This window comes from Camelina sativa, chromosome 20, assembly GCF_030686135.1.
Source record: "Camelina sativa cultivar CO46 ecotype springtype chromosome 20, ASM3068613v1".
NCBI lineage: Eukaryota > Viridiplantae > Streptophyta > Magnoliopsida > Brassicales > Brassicaceae > Camelina > Camelina sativa.
The window spans coordinates 24,633,933-24,655,909 of record NC_141899.1 but is presented as its reverse complement, the minus strand read 5'-3'; positions in this window follow the sequence as shown (position 1 = coordinate 24,655,909).

Here is a 21,977-nt window from a genome sequence, read left to right as displayed (position 1 = left end):
TTAACCCTAAAAACACTAACAAAGCTGTTTACTGCTTCTAAGTAATTTTTTCTTGGTTTTAGCCTGTTTTGGGACAAAATGGGTATAAGTGGCTTTTAAACTCTCCACATCTATCTCAAACTCTTATACTTAGTTAGTTGCATTGAATTAAGACACATTTTAACCCTAGAAACACTAACAAAGCTGTTTAGTGCTTCTAAGCAATGTTTTATTGGTTTTAGCCTGTTTTGGGACAAAATGGGTATAAGTGGCTTTTAAACTCTCCACATCTATCTCAAAGTCTTATAACTAGTCAGTTGCATTGGATTAAGACACATTTTAACCCCAGAAACACTAACATAGCTGTTTAGTGCTTCTAAGCAATGTTTTCTTGGTTTTAGCCTGTTTTGGGACAGAATGGGTATAAGTGGCTTTTAAACTCTCCACATCTATCTCAGACTCTTATACTAGTCAGTTGCATTGGATTAAGACACATTTTAACCCCATAAACACTAACATAGCTGTTTACAGCTTCTAAGCAATGTTTTCTTGGTTTTAGCCTGTTTTGGGACAAAATGGGTAAAAGTGGCTTTTAAACTCTCCACATCTATCTCAAACTCTTATAATTAGTTAGTTGCATTGGATGAAGACACATTTTAACCCCATAAACACTAACATAGCTGTTTACAGCTACTAAGCAATGTTTTCTTGCTGTTAGCCTGTTTTGGGACAAAATGGGTATAAGTGGCTTTTAAACTCTCCACATCTATCTCAAAGTCTTATAATTAGTTAGTATTGAACCGGATGAAGAAGTCACACACCCGGGAGTTCACTCGCCACTCTCCATCAAGAAACACATGTGCAAAGTCCGGGTCAAGTTATCAAGACCACAGCGTGTGCATAATCCGGGTCATAAGTTATCAAGATCAAGTTGTGCTAAACCGAGGTTAAACTACCAAAGAAGAATGTGCAAACCTCGGGTCAGTATCGAAGATGAAGTTGTCCAAATATAGGGTCAAGATATGCTGATAAAGATGTACAAACCTAGGGCCAATGAATGGAGTGAAGAAGGCCCTAGGATTCAAATAGAGTTTGGGCGGCAAAAGGTGGTCCCATGTGAGTTTGGAGTCAATGCAAGTTGCAAGGAGTCACATGTGACCTAAAGATCCGTTTAGGAGGTGTCCCTATCACTCTTGGGCGTCCAACAACATTCAAAGATCACAAGTTGGTATTAGAGAGAGAAGCAACAAGTGGAAGAGTCACATGTTGGCTTAAGAGGTCACTTTGGAGCTGTCACTATCTACATGCTTGGGACCAGCTCCCCTCTCTCTTCATGTCACTTTCCACACTACCAAATGTGTATATGTGTATGTATATGTGGCCGTTTCAATTAGGTTTAGAAGGGAGACACATACTCCATTCACTCCTTATATAAATATGTAACACATATCACTAATAATATTAAGCTCTCCAATGGGGAGTTTTTCCCTTTACTAAACTCGTCTCTTTACACTCAAATGGGTAGAATCTAGTCTTGATAATCTCATGGAGAGACCAAGCTTTGGCAATGCTTGGTCTCCACCTTTCTTTCATTCCATTCTCTACACTATTCTCTAAACTATTCTAAAGGGTTATTGGGTTATCTTTGGTGTGAGAGTGCTGTTGCCTCTCATACTTATTCTTGAGTATGCACAGCTTATATTGGCGTGTATAACTCCTTCTTTACCTTAAGAACACTCTCATTGAGTTGTATCTTAAAGGCTTTACACATGAACACACAAATTCCACTTTAAGTGTTCTTGTGAGTTTATATTGGAGTAGAGTGTATCTTGCAGCTCACTCTCTCTAAATTCTAACATGGTATCAGAGCAGGCTCAAGATCTGAGCTGCTAGTTTTGAATTCTGCAAAAGAAGCCACAAAGATGGCGTTTTGAAGCTGTTCTTGGAGCCATTGGAGTAGATACTCTATATGGAGGTTATCAAGGCAGTTTGAAGTTTCAGTTTGGAGAAGCCATGAAATCCACAAGGGAGAACAGTGAATCTACTTGTTGGAGGTTTATGGTGTCTTGAAGTCAGTCCTTAAAGGGGAGGTGCTTCAATTCCTTTGCTCTTTCTGTTTACTAAACACTAAACACTCAAACACTCATACACTCTTCTTGGTTACTAAACTCTTATTCTTGGTTACTAAAATCTTTCACTCTTGGTTACTAAAACTCTCATTCAGGTTACTAAACTCTCATTCTGGTTACTAAACTCTCATTCTGGTTACAAATACTTTCGGTTACTAAGTTACAAGTTCTGGTTACTCCATTCTCGGCAACAAGTAAAATCTCTGCCGAAACGTCTCAAAGATCGACTCGTACGAAAGCCTTCCACTGCGATTCAGCTTCCGCCTTCTTCACAAAAGTTCTAGACGATAGAGTCATCGTTACAGTGGAAGTGAAATCTTATCAATCCGAGCAACCAATAAAACGTTATGCCCGATTCAGTGGGCATATATCATTCCGGCGCATCATCAATGCTTGGAGTTAGAACCAATGACCATCAAGCTTCAGAGACCGCAGACAAGCCCAACCATAGTACTAAGCCGGATGACTTGAACATGGCAGTCCAGAGAGGCTGACCGGAGGAAGCAGACCGGAGTTGACTATGGTGGAAGATCTAGTGGAGAGGAAAGCTGGTGGAAGGTGATGAATCAGCTCCAAAGCATGTGTGGTAGTGTCAAAGTTGTTAAGAGCTGATTGAATGTGCACTAGTTGAGATCTTCTAGGCACAAGGTTTCAAGACTCAAGACTCAAGACATGGCCCAAGCCATGACCAAGTCAAGATAGTGGTCCCAACGATGATTCAAACCACATCTCTACTTTAAAAGGCTACCCTCTAAACTCTTATCTTTTAATTTATTTAAATTCATCTTAATTCAAGTTTTAAAATTTGAATTTCATGTTTGAATTTATTTATTTCTATATTTATCTAAAAATATTTTAAATTCGTTTTTTTAAAAAAATATTTTTAAAAATATTTTAAATTCGTTTTTAAATATTTTTCTAATAAATATAGTATTTTTCATTACCTTAGTTATCTTAATTCTTTATTTGGTTTCTCAAGTTTTGTTAAGTGTTTTCTTAAAACCCCACAACATGTACTTTAAAATTTTTCTTTAAATCTTATGATGAAGGTTTAAAGGAGAGGAGACATGTGTGAACACTCTAATGAGAAACACAAGATAAAGCAAAGGGATCCATAAGAAAAGAAATCAAGTCATGAAGGACTACAATAAATAGAAACACTTAGAGGAAGGAGCCAATTTTTTTTATGAAGTGTGTGGAGCTGTGGAGAAGCTCTAAGGATACCTCAAAGAAGCTCCAAAACGTTTGGTTCTTATGAGCAGTAAAGAAGTGACAAGAAGGGTGTGGACAAATGTTCAGGATTGGTTCTCGACACATACGGAGGTCTTCCACTCTTTTCCAGCTTCCGCGCTCTTCACAAATATTGTAGACAATTGAGTTGTCTGTTCACCGGAGGTGAGATCATTCCAATCGGAGCAACCGTTCACGAGTTATACTCGATTAAGTGGAGATATATCAGTCTGGCGCGACTGAGAAGAAGCACTCGACCATTGAGATAATTTGAGGGTCGAGTGGCCATTGAATGGACACGAACAAAGCTTCAAAAGAAGCTACATTGAAGTGCTTACTGGACTGGTCGGTCCATTGTTTGAGCTGAAGTAGGATTTACAAAACCCTTCAAGATTGGCTTTCATTCACCATTCAAGTCAATCTTGAGGGGGGGGAAAGGTGTAAAATTCCCTCATGGAGCTATAGAAGCAGTTTGAAGATAAAGATAATTGGGATCAAGAGAACCATAAAGAGGAGACCCATGGGGCAGAAACTCAAGTGGTGGTGCAAAGATTGTCTCAACCAACAAAAAAAGATCAAAGGCTATCTCTAAACCCTTAAACTTTTTCAATATATCTAATTCATTAACCTCATTTGAATCAGATTAGTCATGCATATAGTGAATTTGTCATTCTTAGAATCTGAATTTAGAGAACAAATATTAGGTTGTGGTTTTAGAGAATTGCCTTGTGTTAAAACAGTTTATTAATGTTTAATTTGTCATTTTAAGAATTGAAATTTGGAATTTATTTCATGTTTAAAATCTGAGTTTTAGATATATATTAAAATGAATTTAGACTGAGTAATTGCTAGCTCATTTTCCAATTTATTTTCTCATGTCTCAATCTAAGCTTAATATTATTCTCATGGCAAATATACTTAAGAATCTCTTTACATCTTTTGTTGAAGGTGTAAAAGAAACAAAGCCATTTGTAAGCTAGATGAGAAGAAGAGGTTCACTTCGATAATGAAGCAATGGTGTGTGAGCAAAATAAGCAAGAAGCCAAAGCCATCCCACATTCAAACCAAGGCCAAAGCTACACCATTCAACCATAAAGGCTATACTCTTTTTCCCTTGGCAAAGTTTTATCCCAAGTGGTTTTCTTTGCTAAGGTTTTTTAATGAGGTAGTTCTTTGTGTGTTGCAAGCTTGGTCTTTGGTCCCCACCGCCCAAGCTTGAGGGGGAGTATTAGAGAGGAAGATGCAATGAGAATGATGGAGTTCAAAGAAGGCTCATGAAGCTTCAAGCTTAACCTCCGATCTCTCTACACTTAAGCTTGAGGGGGAGTATTGAACCGGATGAAGAAGTCACACACCCGGGAGTTCACTCGCCACTCTCCATCAAGAAACACATGTGCAAAGTCCGGGTCAAGTTATCAAGACCACAGCGTGTGCATAATCCGGGTCATAAGTTATCAAGATCAAGTTGTGCTAAACCGAGGTTAAACTACCAAAGAAGAATGTGCAAACCTCGGGTCAGTATCGAAGATGAAGTTGTCCAAATATAGGGTCAAGATATGCTGATAAAGATGTACAAACCTAGGGCCAATGAATGGAGTGAAGAAGGCCCTAGGATTCAAATAGAGTTTGGGCGGCAAAAGGTGGTCCCATGTGAGTTTGGAGTCAATGCAAGTTGCAAGGAGTCACATGTGACCTAAAGATCCGTTTAGGAGGTGTCCCTATCACTCTTGGGCGTCCAACAACATTCAAAGATCACAAGTTGGTATTAGAGAGAGAAGCAACAAGTGGAAGAGTCACATGTTGGCTTAAGAGGTCACTTTGGAGCTGTCACTATCTACATGCTTGGGACCAGCTCCCCTCTCTCTTCATGTCACTTTCCACACTACCAAATGTGTATATGTGTATGTATATGTGGCCGTTTCAATTAGGTTTAGAAGGGAGACACATACTCCATTCACTCCTTATATAAATATGTAACACATATCACTAATAATATTAAGCTCTCCAATGGGGAGTTTTTCCCTTTACTAAACTCGTCTCTTTACACTCAAATGGGTAGAATCTAGTCTTGATAATCTCATGGAGAGACCAAGCTTTGGCAATGCTTGGTCTCCACCTTTCTTTCATTCCATTCTCTACACTATTCTCTAAACTATTCTAAAGGGTTATTGGGTTATCTTTGGTGTGAGAGTGCTGTTGCCTCTCATACTTATTCTTGAGTATGCACAGCTTATATTGGCGTGTATAACTCCTTCTTTACCTTAAGAACACTCTCATTGAGTTGTATCTTAAAGGCTTTACACATGAACACACAAATTCCACTTTAAGTGTTCTTGTGAGTTTATATTGGAGTAGAGTGTATCTTGCAGCTCACTCTCTCTAAATTCTAACAGTTAGTTGCATTGGATTAAGACACATTTTAACCCTAGAAACACTAACAAAGCTGTTTACTGCTTCTAAGCAATGTTTTCTTGGTTTTAGCCTGTTTTGGGACAAAATGGGTATAAGTGGCTTTTAAACTCTCCACATCCATCTCAAACTCTTATAACTAGTCAGTTGCATTGGATTAAGACACATTTTAACCCCATAAACACTAACATAGCTGTTTACAGCTACTAAGCATTGTTTTCTTGCTGTTAGCCTGTTTTGGGACAAAATGGGTATATGTGGCTTTTAAACTCTCCACATCTATCTCAAAGTCTTATAATTAGTTAGTTGCATTGGATTAAGACATATTTTAACCCTAGAAACACTAACAAAGCTGTTTACTGCTTCTAAGCAATGTTTTCTTGGTTTTAGCCTGTTTTGGGACAAAATGGGTATAAGTGGCTTTTAAACTCTCCACATCCATCTCAAACTCTTATAACTAGTCAGTTGCATTAGATTAAGACACATTTTAACCCCATAAACACTAACATAGCTGTTTACAGGTACTAAGCAATGTTTTCTTGCTGTTAGCCTGTTTTGGGACAAAATGGGTATAAGTGGCTTTTAAACTCTCCAAATCTATCTCAAAGTCTTATAATTAGTTAGTTGCATTGGATTAAGACACATTTTAACCCTAGAAACACTAACAAAGCTGTTTACTGCTTCTAAGCAATGTTTTCTTGGTTTTAGCCTGTTTTGGGACAAAATGGGTATAAGTGGCTTTTAAACTCTCCACATCTATCTCAAACTCTTATACTTAGTTAGTTGCATTGGATTAAGACACATTTTAACCCCAGAAACACTAACAAAGCTGTTTATTGCTTCTAAGCAATGTTTTATTGGTTTTAGCCTGTTTTGGGACAAAATGGGTATAAGTGGCTTTTAAACTCTCCACATCTTTCTCAAAGTCTTATAATTAGTTAGTTCCATTGGATTAAGACACATTTTAACCCCATAAACACTAACATAGCTGTTTAGTGCTTCTAAGCAAAGTTTTCTTGGATTTAGCCTGTTTTGGGACAAAATGGGTATAAGTGGCTTTTAAACTCTCCACATCTATCTCAAAGTCTTATAACTAGTCAGTTGCATTGGCTTAAGACACATTTTAACCCTATAAACACTAACAAAGCTGTTTAGTCTTATAATTAGTTAGTTGCATTGGATTAAGACACATTTTAACCCCATAAACACTAACATAACTGTTTACAGCTTCTAAGCAATGTTTTCTTGGAGTTAGCCTGTTTTGGGACAAAATGGGTATAAGTGGCTTTTAAACTCGCCACATCTATCTCAAACTCTTATAATTAGTTAGTTGCATTAGATTAAGACACATTTTAACCCAATAAACACTAACGTAGCTGTTTACAGCTACTAAGCAATGTTTTCTTGCTGTTAGCCTGTTTTGGGACAAAATGGGTATAAGTGGCTTTTAAACTCTCCACATCTATCTCAAAGTCTTATAATTAGTTAGTTGCATTGGATTAAGACACATTTTAACCCTAGAAACACTAACAAAGCTGTTTACGGCTTCTAAGCAATGTTTTCTTGGTTTTAGCCAGTTTTGGGACAAAATGGGTATAAGTGGCTTTTAAACTCTCCACATCCATCTCAAACTCTTATAACTAGTCAGTTGCATTGGATTAAGACACATTTTAACCCCATAAACACTAACATCTATCTCAAAGTCTGATAACTAGTCAGTTGCATTGGATTAAGACACATTTTAACCCCAGAAACACTAACATAGCTGTTTAGTGTTTCTAAGCAATGTTTTCTTGGTTTTAGCCTGTTTTGGGACAGAATGGGTATAAGTGGCTTTTAAACTCTCCACATCTATCTCAAACTCTTATACTAGTCAGTTGCATTGGATTAAGACACATTTTAACCCCATAAACACTAACATAGCTGTTTACAGCTTCTAAGCAATGTTTTCTTGGTTTGAGCATGTTTTGGGACAAAATGGGTATAAGTGGCTTTTAAACTCTCCACATCTATCTCAAACTCTTATAACTAGTCAGTTGCATTGGATTAAGACACATTTTAACCCCAGAAACACTAACGTAGCTATTTACAGCTTCTAAGCTATGTTTTCTTGGTTTTAGCCTGTTTTGGGACAAATTGGGTATAAGTGGTTTTTAAACTCTCCACATCCATCTCAAACTCTTATACTTAGTTAGTTACATTGGATTAAGACACATTTTAACCCCAGAAACACTAACAAAGCTGTTTAGTGCTTCTAAGCAATCTTTTCTTGGTTTTAGCCTGTTTTGGAACAAAATGAGTATAAGTGGCTTTTAAACTCTCCACCTCTATCTCAAAGTCTTATAATTAGTTAGTTGCATTGGCTTAAGACACATTTTAACCCTAGAAACACTAACAAAGCTGTTTAGTCTTATAATTAGTTAGTTGCATTGGATTAAGACACATTTTAACCCCATAAACACTAACAGAACTGTTTACAGCTTCTAAGCAATGTTTTCTTGGTGTTAGCCTGTTTTGGGACAAAATGGGTATAAGTGGCTTTTAAACTCTCCACATCTATCTCAAACTCTTATAATTAGTTAGTTGCATTGGATTAAGACACATTTTAACCCCATAAACACTAACATAGCTGTTTACAGCTTCTAAGCAATGTTTTCTTGGTTTCAGCCTGTTTTGGGACAAAATGGGTATAAGTGGCTTTTAAACTCTCCACATCTATCTCAAACTCTTAAAATTAGTTAGTTGCATTGGATTAAGACACATTTTAACCCCATAAACACTAACATAGCAGTTTACAGCTACTAAGCAATGTTTTCTTGCTGTTAGCCTGTTTTGGGACAAAATGGGTATAAGTGGCTTTTAAACTCTCCACATCTATCTCAAAGTCTTATAATTAGTTAGTTGCATTGGATTAAGACACATTTTAACCCTAGAAACACTAACAAAGCTGTTTACTGCTTCTAAGCAATGTTTTCTTGGTTTTAGCCTGTTTTGGGACAAAATGGGTATAAGTGGCTTTTAAACTCTCCACATCCATCTCAAACTCTTATAACTAGTCAGTTACATTGGATTAAGACACATTTTAACCCCATAAACACTAACATAGCTGTTTACAAGTACTAAGCAATGTTTTCTTGCTGTTAGCCTGTTTTGGGACAAAATGGGTATACGTGGCTTTTAAACTCTCCACATCTATCTCAAAGTCTTATAACTAGTCAGTTGCATTGGCTTAAGACACATTTTAACCCTATAAACACTAACAAAGCTGTTTAGTCTTATAATTAGTTAGTTGCATTGGATTAAGACACATTTTAACCCCATAAACACTAACATAACTGTTTACAGCTTCTAAGCAATGTTTTCTTGGAGTTAGCCTGTTTTGGGACAAAATGGGTATAAGTGGCTTTTAAACTCGCCACATCTATCTCAAACTCTTATAATTAGTTAGTTGCATTAGATTAAGACACATTTTAACCCAATAAACACTAACATAGCTGTTTACAGCTACTAAGCAATGTTTTCTTGCTGTTAGCCTGTTTTGGGACAAAATGGGTATAAGTGGCTTTTAAACTCTCCACATCTATCTCAAATTAGTTAGTTGCATTGGATTAAGACACATTTTAACCCTAGAAACACTAACAAAGCTGTTTACGGCTTCTAAGCAATGTTTTCTTGGTTTTAGCCAGTTTTGGGACAAAATGGGTATAAGTGGCTTTTAAACTCTCCACATCCATCTCAAACTCTTATAACTAGTCAGTTGCATTGGATTAAGACACATTTTAACCCCATAAACACTAACATCTATCTCAAAGTCTGATAACTAGTCAGTTGCATTGGATTAAGACACATTTTAACCCCAGAAACACTAACATAGCTGTTTAGTGTTTCTAAGCAATGTTTTCTTGGTTTTAGCCTGTTTTGGGACAGAATGGGTATAAGTGGCTTTTAAACTCTCCACATCTATCTCAAACTCTTATACTAGTCAGTTGCATTGGATTAAGACACATTTTAACCCCATAAACACTAACATAGCTGTTTACAGCTTCTAAGCAATGTTTTCTTGGTTTGAGCATGTTTTGGGACAAAATGGGTATAAGTGGCTTTTAAACTCTCCACATCCATCTCAAACTCTTATAACTAGTCAGTTGCATTGGATTAAGACACATTTTAACCCCAGAAACACTAACGTAGCTATTTACAGCTTCTAAGCTATGTTTTCTTGGTTTTAGCCTGTTTTGGGACAAATTGGGTATAAGTGGTTTTTAAACTCTCCACATCCATCTCAAACTCTTATACTTAGTTAGTTACATTGGATTAAGACACATTTTAACCCCAGAAACACTAACAAAGCTGTTTAGTGCTTCTAAGCAATCTTTTCTTGGTTTTAGCCTGTTTTGGAACAAAATGAGTATAAGTGGCTTTTAAACTCTCCACCTCTATCTCAAAGTCTTATAATTAGTTAGTTGCATTGGCTTAAGACACATTTTAACCCTAGAAACACTAACAAAGCTGTTTAGTCTTATAATTAGTTAGTTGCATTGGATTAAGACACATTTTAACCCCATAAACACTAACAGAACTGTTTACAGCTTCTAAGCAATGTTTTCTTGGTGTTAGCCTGTTTTGGGACAAAATGGGTATAAGTGGCTTTTAAACTCTCCACATCTATCTCAAACTCTTATAATTAGTTAGTTGCATTGGATTAAGACACATTTTAACCCCATAAACACTAACATAGCTGTTTACAGCTTCTAAGCAATGTTTTCTTGGTTTCAGCCTGTTTTGGGACAAAATGGGTATAAGTGGCTTTTAAACTCTCCACATCTATCTCAAACTCTTAAAATTAGTTAGTTGCATTGGATTAAGACACATTTTAACCCCATAAACACTAACATAGCAGTTTACAGCTACTAAGCAATGTTTTCTTGCTGTTAGCCTGTTTTGGGACAAAATGGGTATAAGTGGCTTTTAAACTCTCCACATCTATCTCAAAGTCTTATAATTAGTTAGTTGCATTGGATTAAGACACATTTTAACCCTAGAAACACTAACAAAGCTGTTTACTGCTTCTAAGCAATGTTTTCTTGGTTTTAGCCTGTTTTGGGACAAAATGGGTATAAGTGGCTTTTAAACTCTCCACATCCATCTCAAACTCTTATAACTAGTCAGTTACATTGGATTAAGACACATTTTAACCCCATAAACACTAACATAGCTGTTTACAAGTACTAAGCAATGTTTTCTTGCTGTTAGCCTGTTTTGGGACAAAATGGGTATACGTGGCTTTTAAACTCTCCACATCTATCTCAAAGTCTTATAACTAGTCAGTTGCATTGGCTTAAGACACATTTTAACCCTATAAACACTAACAAAGCTGTTTAGTCTTATAATTAGTTAGTTGCATTGGATTAAGACACATTTTAACCCCATAAACACTAACATAACTGTTTACAGCTTCTAAGCAATGTTTTCTTGGAGTTAGCCTGTTTTGGAACAAAATGGGTATAAGTGGCTTTTAAACTCGCCACATCTATCTCAAACTCTTATAATTAGTTAGTTGCATTAGATTAAGACACATTTTAACCCAATAAACACTAACATAGCTGTTTACAGCTACTAAGCAATGTTTTCTTGCTGTTAGCCTGTTTTGGGACAAAATGGGTATAAGTGGCTTTTAAACTCTCCACATCTATCTCAAATTAGTTAGTTGCATTGGATTAAGACACATTTTAACCCTAGAAACACTAACAAAGCTGTTTACGGCTTCTAAGCAATGTTTTCTTGGTTTTAGCCAGTTTTGGGACAAAATGGGTATAAGTGGCTTTTAAACTATCCACATCCATCTCAAACTCTTATAACTAGTCAGTTGCATTGGATTAAGACACATTTTAACCCCATAAACACTAACATCTATCTCAAAGTCTGATAACTAGTCAGTTGCATTGGATTAAGACACATTTTAACCCCAGAAACACTAACATAGCTGTTTAGTGTTTCTAAGCAATGTTTTCTTGGTTTTAGCCTGTTTTGGGACAGAATGGGTATAAGTGGCTTTTAAACTCTCCACATCTATCTCAAACTCTTATACTAGTCAGTTGCATTGGATTAAGACACATTTTAACCCCATAAACACTAACATAGCTGTTTACAGCTTCTAAGCAATGTTTTCTTGGTTTGAGCATGTTTTGGGACAAAATGGGTATAAGTGGCTTTTAAACTCTCCACATCCATCTCAAACTCTTATAACTAGTCAGTTGCATTGGATTAAGACACATTTTAACCCCAGAAACACTAACGTAGCTATTTACAGCTTCTAAGCTATGTTTTCTTGGTTTTAGCCTGTTTTGGGACAAATTGGGTATAAGTGGTTTTTAAACTCTCCACATCCATCTCAAACTCTTATACTTAGTTAGTTACATTGGATTAAGACACATTTTAACCCCAGAAACACTAACAAAGCTGTTTAGCGCTTCTAAGCAATCTTTTCTTGGTTTTAGCCTGTTTTGGAACAAAATGAGTATAAGTGGCTTTTAAACTCTCCACCTCTATCTCAAAGTCTTATAATTAGTTAGTTGCATTGGCTTAAGACACATTTTAACCCTAGAAACACTAACAAAGCTGTTTAGTCTTATAATTAGTTAGTTGCATTGGATTAAGACACATTTTAACCCCATAAACACTAACAGAACTGTTTACAGCTTCTAAGCAATGTTTTCTTGGTGTTAGCCTGTTTTGGGACAAAATGGGTATAAGTGGCTTTTAAACTCTCCACATCTATCTCAAACTCTTATAATTAGTTAGTTGCATTGGATTAAGACACATTTTAACCCCATAAACACTAACATAGCTGTTTACAGCTTCTAAGCAATGTTTTCTTGGTTTCAGCCTGTTTTGGGACAAAATGGGTATAAGTGGCTTTTAAACTCTCCACATCTATCTCAAACTCTTAAAATTAGTTAGTTGCATTGGATTAAGACACATTTTAACCCCATAAACACTAACATAGCAGTTTACAGCTACTAAGCAATGTTTTCTTGCTGTTAGCCTGTTTTGGGACAAAATGGGTATAAGTGGCTTTTAAACTCTCCACATCTATCTCAAAGTCTTATAATTAGTTAGTTGCATTGGATTAAGACACATTTTAACCCTAGAAACACTAACAAAGCTGTTTACTGCTTCTAAGCAATGTTTTCTTGGTTTTAGCCTGTTTTGGGACAAAATGGGTATAAGTGGCTTTTAAACTCTCCACATCCATCTCAAACTCTTATAACTAGTCAGTTACATTGGATTAAGACACATTTTAACCCCATAAACACTAACATAGCTGTTTACAAGTACTAAGCAATGTTTTCTTGCTGTTTACAAGACAAAATGGGTATACGTGGCTTTTAAACTCTCCACATCTATCTCAAAGTCTTATAATTAGTTAGTTGCATTGGATTAAGACACATTTTAACCCAAGAAACACTAACAAAGCTGTTTAATGCTTCTAAGCAATGTTTTCTTGGTTTTAGCCTGTTTTGGGACAAAATGGGTATAAGTGGCTTTTAAACTCTCCACATCTATCTCAAACTCTTATACTTATTTAGTTGCATTGGATTAAGACACATTTTAACCCCAGAAACACTAACAAAGCTGTTTAGTATTGATCAAGAATAAGCCTACGGCATCCGTACAGTCCGTACCGTCCGTACGTGCAAGCAATAAGGCTGAGTGAAGCACTAAGGCCGAGTCATCTATGTGTGAGGATAGTGAGGAGGCCTGCTTACCTTCGGCCCATGAGAAGGATCGAGAATCCCTTGTGTAGCCGTTAGGGAGAAAGCGCAAGTGGACAAGAGTGGAAGGCTAGGACAAGTCGCTATCACCGATCACCTACCTCCTCTCTCTCCTAATTGTCAATTTCTTTTGTTTCTATTTTGGTCATGTGGTCGCCCTAGCTGTCTCCCTATTTAAACCCTTGTCATGTGTTGTATTTGAGATATTCTACCTAATTCTAATCTATTATCATCCTCTTTCATACTATTCGCCACCAACTCTCTTTCTTCATTCTAAACCTCTCAAATCTCTCTAAGTCTTCCGCTTATTTCAACATGGTATCAGAGCAAGGTTGTCGTTCTTGATAACCTATCTCTTCTATTCTTCCATTCTTCATTCTCGTTCACTCGATTCTCAGTCCTATTTCTCTTTATTCTCCGGGTAAAAGCTTTGTCCATCGGTCCATAGCGATTAAACCATGGAAAACGCCAAACCCATTGTCATGCCGGTTGTTCTCAAAGGAACAAACTACTTGCTGTGGACTAGAACCACAAGAACTGCCCTTGGAGGTCGTGGTCTTTGGAGTCATGTCGAGAGTGACTATGCTCCAAAACAAAACCTCAAAGGAGAAGATGAAGGCGCTTCCGAGGAGGAAGTAGAAGAAGAGAGCGAGAGGAAGGCCAAGTGGTTCCAAGAAGACCAAGTTGTCCTATCTGTTCTCCAAAACTCTCTTGACACGCCAATCCTTGAGGCCTACTCATATTGCGAGACGGCCAAGGAGTTGTGGGAGACACTTAAAGGTGTCTATGGCAATATCTCCAACTTGACTCGGGTCTTTGAGGTCAAGAAGGCCATAAATGAGCTTAACCAAGATGATGTGGAGTTCACTAAACATCTTGGCAAGTTTCGAGCTTTATGGTCCGAGCTTGACATGTTGCGGCCGAGTACACTCGATCCGAGTGTGTTGATTGAAAGAAAGGAGCAAGACAAGGTCTTTGGTCTCCTTCTTACTTTGAACCCATCCTTCAACGATCTCGTGAAGCACATCCTCAGGGCAGAGAAGCTTCCCTCTTTTGAAGACATTTGTTCACAAATCCAAAGAGAACAAGGTTCTCTTGACTTGTTTAGCGGTAAGGGGGAGCTTGCTACGGCTAATAAAGGAGTGTACAAGCAAGAGGAGAGGAAGGTGTGGATATGCGACCACTGCAAGAGGCGGGGTCACCTGAAAGACAAGTGCTGCGTCCTCCACCCTCATCTCAAACCGGCCAAGTTCAAAGCAAACCTCTCAAAGGAAGCGGTTAGCGACAAGGGAGCCGGGCCGTCAAAGCAAGGAGATGAGGCAGCCATGACCGCAGCCTATGGAGAAGTGGTGAGGAAATCAGACCTTGAGGCGCTCATCCGTTCCATTGCCACACTCAAGGAGTCTGGTATCTCTTTCTTTACCTCTAAGCCTAGTAAATCTCTTGTCATAGACTCGGGTGCTTCTCACCACATGATTAGTAATCCTAGTCTAATTGACAATATAAAACCGGCTTTAGGAAATGTTATAATTGCTAATGGAGAACAAATACCAGTGAAAGGAATAGGGGACTTGAAACTATTTGATAAAACCTCAAAAGCTTTCTTTATGCCTACCTTCACATCTAATCTTCTATCGGTTAAGAGGACCACTAATGCTTTGAATTGTTATGCAATCTTTGGTCCTAATAGTGTTCATTTTCAGGATATTGAGACTGGAAAAGTTCTTGGAGAAGGACAAGGGAGTGGAGATCTCTATGTCCTAGAGAAAACCTCGCCAAGTTTATCTACTAAATCTTGTTTTGTTGTTAATTTGGATAGTGTGTGGCATGCTAGATTAGGCCATCCTCATTCTCGTGCCCTTGCTTTAATGTTACCAAGTGTTTCTTTTGATAATTCAATGTGTGAGTCTTGTATTCTTGGTAAACATTGCAAATCTATTTTTCCCAAGTCTAAAACTATTTTTGAGCATTGTTTTGATTTAGTGCACTCGGATGTGTGGACTTCACCATGCCTTTCTAGAGATAATAACAAATATTTTGTGACTTTTATTGATGAAAAATCTAAGTACACATGGATTACTTTGTTACCTTCAAAGGATAGAGTGTTTGATGCTTTTATAAACTTTCAAAATTATGTTACTAATCATTTCAATGCTAAAATTAAGGTACTTAGATCAGACAATGGTGGAGAGTATACAAGTCACAAATTCAAAGAACACCTAGCAAAGCACGGCATACTACACCAAACGAGTTGTCCCTATACGCCCCAACAAAATGGTGTGGCCGAGAGGAAGAACCGACATCTAATGGAGGTGGCACGGTCGATGATGTTCCATTCACACGTTACAAGGCGATATTGGGGTGATGCTGTGATGACAGCATGCTACTTGATCAATCGGACACCAACCAAAGTCCTTAATGACCTATCGCCGTTTGAGGTATTGAATGGATTTAAACCATCTCTAGAGCACTTACGGGTCTTTGGGTGTGTTTCTTTTGTACTTGTGCCAGGAGAACAGCGGAGTAAGCTCGATCCCAAAAGCATAAGGTGTATGTTCATCGGCTACTCCACTACTCAAAAGGGATACAAGTGTTTTGACCCAACGACAAGCCGGCTGTATGTATCAAGAGATGTTCGGTTCTTGGAAAATGTGGGTTATTTTGATAACAAAGACTGGAACAGCTTGAAGGATCTTTCATCGTCACCAAATGATAGAGCCTCCAGCCTTAAGTTCCTCCTTGACCATCTCGGAAATCCGCCTACGGCCACAGCCCTTCCTCAGCCAGAACCCAACCCGAGCTCCATTGACCATGCGCTCGAGCCGGAAGGTGCTATGCCCGAGATGATATCCCCGGACCATGAGATGCCCGAGCCAAACCAGAGCATGACCGAGGCACATGAGATGCCCGAGCCAAACTCAAGCCTGACCGAGACACGACCCGATGCTGAACCGGTCATCGAAGATGTCACTCAGTCTAGCCAATCAGTGCCGCCAGCTCAACCGGCTCCACGACGAAGCACGCGTGTCCGGTCTCACATGGAAAGATAAGAGGGTCTACTACAACAGTCAAGCCGTCACACATCCTATCCAAGCCGTATGTTCGCTCGAGCTGCTTCCGGCCGAGCACCAAGCCTTCTTCGGCCAAGTTAATGAACACTGGGTTCCCCAAACGTACGAGGAGGCCAAAGAACATAAGGTGTGGGTAGATGCTGTTGAGGATGAAGCTGGTGCAATGATCAGAAATCACACATGGGATGAGGCTGACCTCCCCGAAGGGAAGAAGGCCGTAAGTTCAAAGTGGGTATTCACCATCAAGTTCTTGAGCACAGGAGAGATTGAAAGGCATAAGGCGCGGCTGGTTGCCCGAGGGTTCACTCAAACCTATGGAGATGACTACACGGCAACGTTTGCTCCAGTGGCCAAATTGCATACCGTGCGAGTGGTGCTATCGTTGGCCGTGAACCTTTCTTGGGACTTATGGCAAATGGATGTGAAGAACGCGTTCCTCCAAGGCGAGCTGGATGAAGAAGTGTACATGACTCCTCCGCCTGGCCTTGAGGACATTGTTGCTCCCGGGAAGGTCTTACGGTTACGCAAGGCCATCTATGGCCTCAAACAGTCACCACGCGCCTGGTACCATAAGCTCAGCTCCACTCTCAAGGCGAATGGCTTTAGACGATCGGAGGCTGATCACACTCTTTTCACTCTCAAGACATCACTTGGCCTAGTTGTGGTGCTGGTTTATGTCGATAACATCATCGTGACTGGCGATGACAAGGCCGGTATTGTTGCCATTAAAGACTCCCTCAAGTCTGCCTTTGACATTAAGGACCTCGGAGAGCTCAAATACTTCCTCGGCATCGAAATCTGCCGTTCCCCGGAGGGTCTCTTCCTCTCACAACGCAAGTATGCTCTTGACTTGCTTGCTGAGACAGGCAAACTTGGTGCGGTTCCAGCTACTACACCACTGGATGAAGATTACCAGCTCAAGCGAAAGGGGGAGAGCATTCGGGCGAAGGAAGGCAAACCACGCGAGCCATTGGACGAGCCGTTCCCGGACGTCACACGCTACCGACGGCTTGTAGGTAAGTTGATCTATTTAACTATCACACGACCTGATATCTCTTATGCTGTGAATCAGGTGAGTCAGCACATGAAAGCTCCGAGCAAGTATCAATGGAGTCAAGTGGAGAGGATTTTGAGCTATCTCAAGGGCAGCCCTGGTCAAGGCATTTGGATGGGTAAAAACGGCAACACTGAGATCGTGGGTTATTGTGATGCGGACTATAATGGAGACACATTGGATAGGCGGTCAACTACTGGATATTGCACCTTTGTTGGAGGAAACCTAGTTACATGGAGGTCTAAGAAGCAAAAGGTGGTGTCATGTTCAAGTGCCGACACTGAGTACCGAGCTATGAGGAAGCTAACCAATGAGATGACAGGGTTGGAGGGTCTACTTAAGGATCTCGGCATTGAAACAAGACAGCCGATGACAATGCATTGTGACAATGAGGCAGCGATCCACATAGCCACTAACTCAGTCTTCCATGAACGGACCAAGCACATTGAGAGCGACTGCCACAAGGTTAGGGAGAGGATCGAAGAGGGAGCGGTTCTACCATGCCATACAAGGAGTCAAGATCAGCTAGCCGACATCTTCACCAAATCTGCAAGTCCCAAGGTTTGTGATTATATTCATAGCAAACTTGGACTTGTAGACATCACACGGCCGTGATCAACTTTCCTAATCCGTGGACAGCACACTCTTTTTCCCTTGGCTTAGTTTTGTCCCATGAGGTTTTCTAAGTCAAGGTTTTTTAATGAGGTGCTGCTTCACGGGTTCCAAGCTTAGCCATTTCATCAGGCTAAGCTTGAGGGGGAGTATTGATCAAGAATAAGCCTACGGCGTCCGTACAGTCCGTACCGTCCGTACGTGCAAGCAATAAGGCTGAGTGAAGCACTAAGGCCGAGTCATCTATGTGTGAGGATAGTGAGGAGGCCTGCTTACCTTCGGCCCATGAGAAGGATCGAGAATCCCTTGTGTAGCCGTTAGGGAGAAAGCGCAAGTGGACAAGAGTGGAATGCTAGGACAAGTCGCTATCACCGATCACCTACCTCCTCTCTCTCCTAATTGTCAATTTCTTTTGTTTCTATTTTGGTCATGTGGTCGCCCTAGCTGTCTCCCTATTTAAACCCTTGTCATGTGTTGTATTTGAGATATTCTACCTAATTCTAATCTATTATCATCCTCTTTCATACTATTCGCCACCAACTCTCTTTCTTCATTCTAAACCTCTCAAATCTCTCTAAGTCTTCCGCTTATTTCAACATTTAGTGCTTCTAAGCAATGTTTTATTGGTTTTAGCCTGTTTTGGGACAAAATGGGTATAAGTGGCTTTTAAACTCTCCACATCTTTCTGAAAGTCTTATAATTAGTTAGTTCCATTGGATTAAGACACATTTTAACCCCATAAACACTAAATAGCTGTTTAGTGCTTCTAAGCAAAGTTTTCTTGGATTTAGCCTGTTTTGGGACAAAATGGGTATAAGTGGCTTTCAAACTCTCCACATCTATCTCAAAGTCTTATAACTAGTCAGTTGCATTGGCTTAAGACACATTTTAACCCTATAAACACTAACAAAGCTGTTTAGTCTTATAATTAGTTAGTTGCATTGGATTAAGACACATTTTAACCCCATAAACACTAACATAACTGTTTACAGCTTCTAAGCAATGTTTTCTTGGTGTTAGCCTGTTTTGGGACAAAATGGGTATAAGTGGCTTTTAAACTCGCCACATCTATCTCAAACTCTTATAATTAGTTAGTTGCATTGGATTAAGACACATTTTAACCCCATAAACACTAACATAGCTGTTTACAGCTACTAAGCAATGTTTTCTTGCTGTTAGCCTGTTTTGGGACAAAATGGGTATAAGTGGCTTTTAAACTCTCCACATCTATGTCAAAGTCTTATAATTAGTTAGTTACATTGGATTAAGACACATTTTAACCCTAGAAACACTAAGAAAGCTGTTTACTGCTTCTAAGCAATGTTTTCTTGGTTTTAGCCTGTTTTGGGACAAAATGGGTATAAGTGGCTTTTAAACTCTCCACATCCATCTCAAACTCTTATAACTAGTCAGTTGCATTGGATTAAGACACATTTTAACCCCATAAACACTAACATCTATCTCAAAGTCTGATAACTAGTCAATTGCATTGGATTAAGACACATTTTAACCCCAGAAACACTAACATAGCTGTTTAGTGCTTCTAAGCAATGTTTTCTTGGTTTTAGCCTGTTTTGGGACAGAATGGGTATAAGTGGCTTTTAAACTCTCCACATCTATGTCAAACTCTTATACTAGTCAGTTGCATTGGATTAAGACACATTTTAACCCCATAAACACTAACATAGCTGTTTACAGCTTCTAAGCAATGTTTTCTTGGTTTGAGCATGTTTTGGGACAAAATGGGTATAAGTGGCTTTTAAACTCTCCACATCCATCTCAAACTCTTATAACTAGTCAGTTGCATTGGATTAAGACACATTTTAACCCCAGAAACACTAACGTAGCTATTTACAGCTTCTAAGCTATGTTTTCTTGGTTTTAGCCTGTTTTGGGACAAATTGGGTATAAGTGGCTTTTAAACTCTCCACATCCATCTCAAACTGTTATACTTAGTTAGTTACATTGGATTAAGACACATTTTAACCCCAGAAACATTAACAAAGCTGTTTAGTGCTTCTAAGCAATCTTTTCTTGGTTTTAGCCTGTTTTGGAACAAAATGAGTATAAGTGGCTTTTAAACTCTCCACCTCTATCTCAAAGTCTTATAATTAGTTAGTTGCATTGGCTTAAGACACATTTTAACCCTAGAAAAACTAACAAAGCTGTTTAGTCTGATAATTAGTTAGTTGCATTGGATTAAGACACATTTTAACCCCATAAACACTAACAGAACTGTTTACAGCTTCTAAGCAATGTTTTCTTGGTGTTAGCCTGTTTTGGGACAAAATGGGTATAAGTGGCTTTTAAACTCTCCACATCTATCTCAAACTCTTATAATTAGTTAGTTGCATTGGATTAAGACACATTTTAACCCCATAAACACTAACATAGCTGTTTACAGCTTCTAAGCAATGTTTTCTTGGTTTTAGCCTGTTTTGGGACAAAATGGGTATAAGTGGCTTTTAAACTCTCCACATCTATCTCAAACTCTTAAAATTAGTTAGTTGCATTGGATTAAGACACATTTTAACCCCATAAACACTAACATAGCTGTTTACAGCTACTAAGCAATGTTTTCTTGCTGTTAGCCTGTTTTGGGACAAAATGGGTATAAGTGGCTTTTAAACTCTCCACATCTATGTCAAAGTCTTATAATTAGTTAGTTACATTGGATTAAGACACATTTTAACCCTAGAAACACTAACAAAGCTGTTTACTGCTTCTAAGCAATGTTTTCTTGGTTTTAGCCTGTTTTGGGACAAAATGGGTATAAGTGGCTTTTAAACTCTCCACATCCATCTCAAACTCTTATAACTAGTCAGTTGCATTGGATTAAGACACATTTTAACCCCATAAACACTAACATCTATCTCAAAGTCTGATAACTAGTCAGTTGCATTGGATTAAGACACATTTTAACCCCAGAAACACTAACATAGCTGTTTAGTGCTTCTAAGCAATGTTTTCTTGGTTTTAGCCTGTTTTGGGACAGAATAGGTATAAGTGGCTTTTAAACTCTCCACATCTATCTCAAACTCTTATACTAGTCAGTTGCATTGGATTAAGACACATTTTAACCCCATAAACACTAACATAGCTGTTTACAGCTTCTAAGCAATGTTTTCTTGGTTTGAGCATGTTTTGGGACAAAATGGGTATAAGTGGCTTTTAAACTCTCCACATCCATCTCAAACTCTTATAACTAGTCAGTTGCATTGGATTAAGACACATTTTAACCCCAGAAACACTAACGTAGCTATTTACAGCTTCTAAGCTATGTTTTCTTGGTTTTAGCCTGTTTTGGGACAAATTGGGTATAAGTGGCTTTTAAACTCTCCACATCCATCTCAAACTCTTATACTTAGTTAGTTACATTGGATTAAGACACATTTTAACCCCAGAAACACTAACAAAGCTGTTTAGTGCTTCTAAGCAATCTTTTCTTGGTTTTAGCCTGTTTTGGAACAAAATGAGTATAAGTGGCTTTTAAACTCTCCACCTCTATCTCAAAGTCTTATAATTAGTTAGTTGCATTGGCTTAAGACACATTTTAACCCTAGAAACACTAACAAAGCTGTTTAGTCTGATAATTAGTTAGTTGCATTGGATTAAGACACATTTTAACCCCATAAACACTAACAGAACTGTTTACAGCTTCTAAGCAATGTTTTCTTGGTGTTAGCCTGTTTTGGGACAAAATGGGTATAAGTGGCTT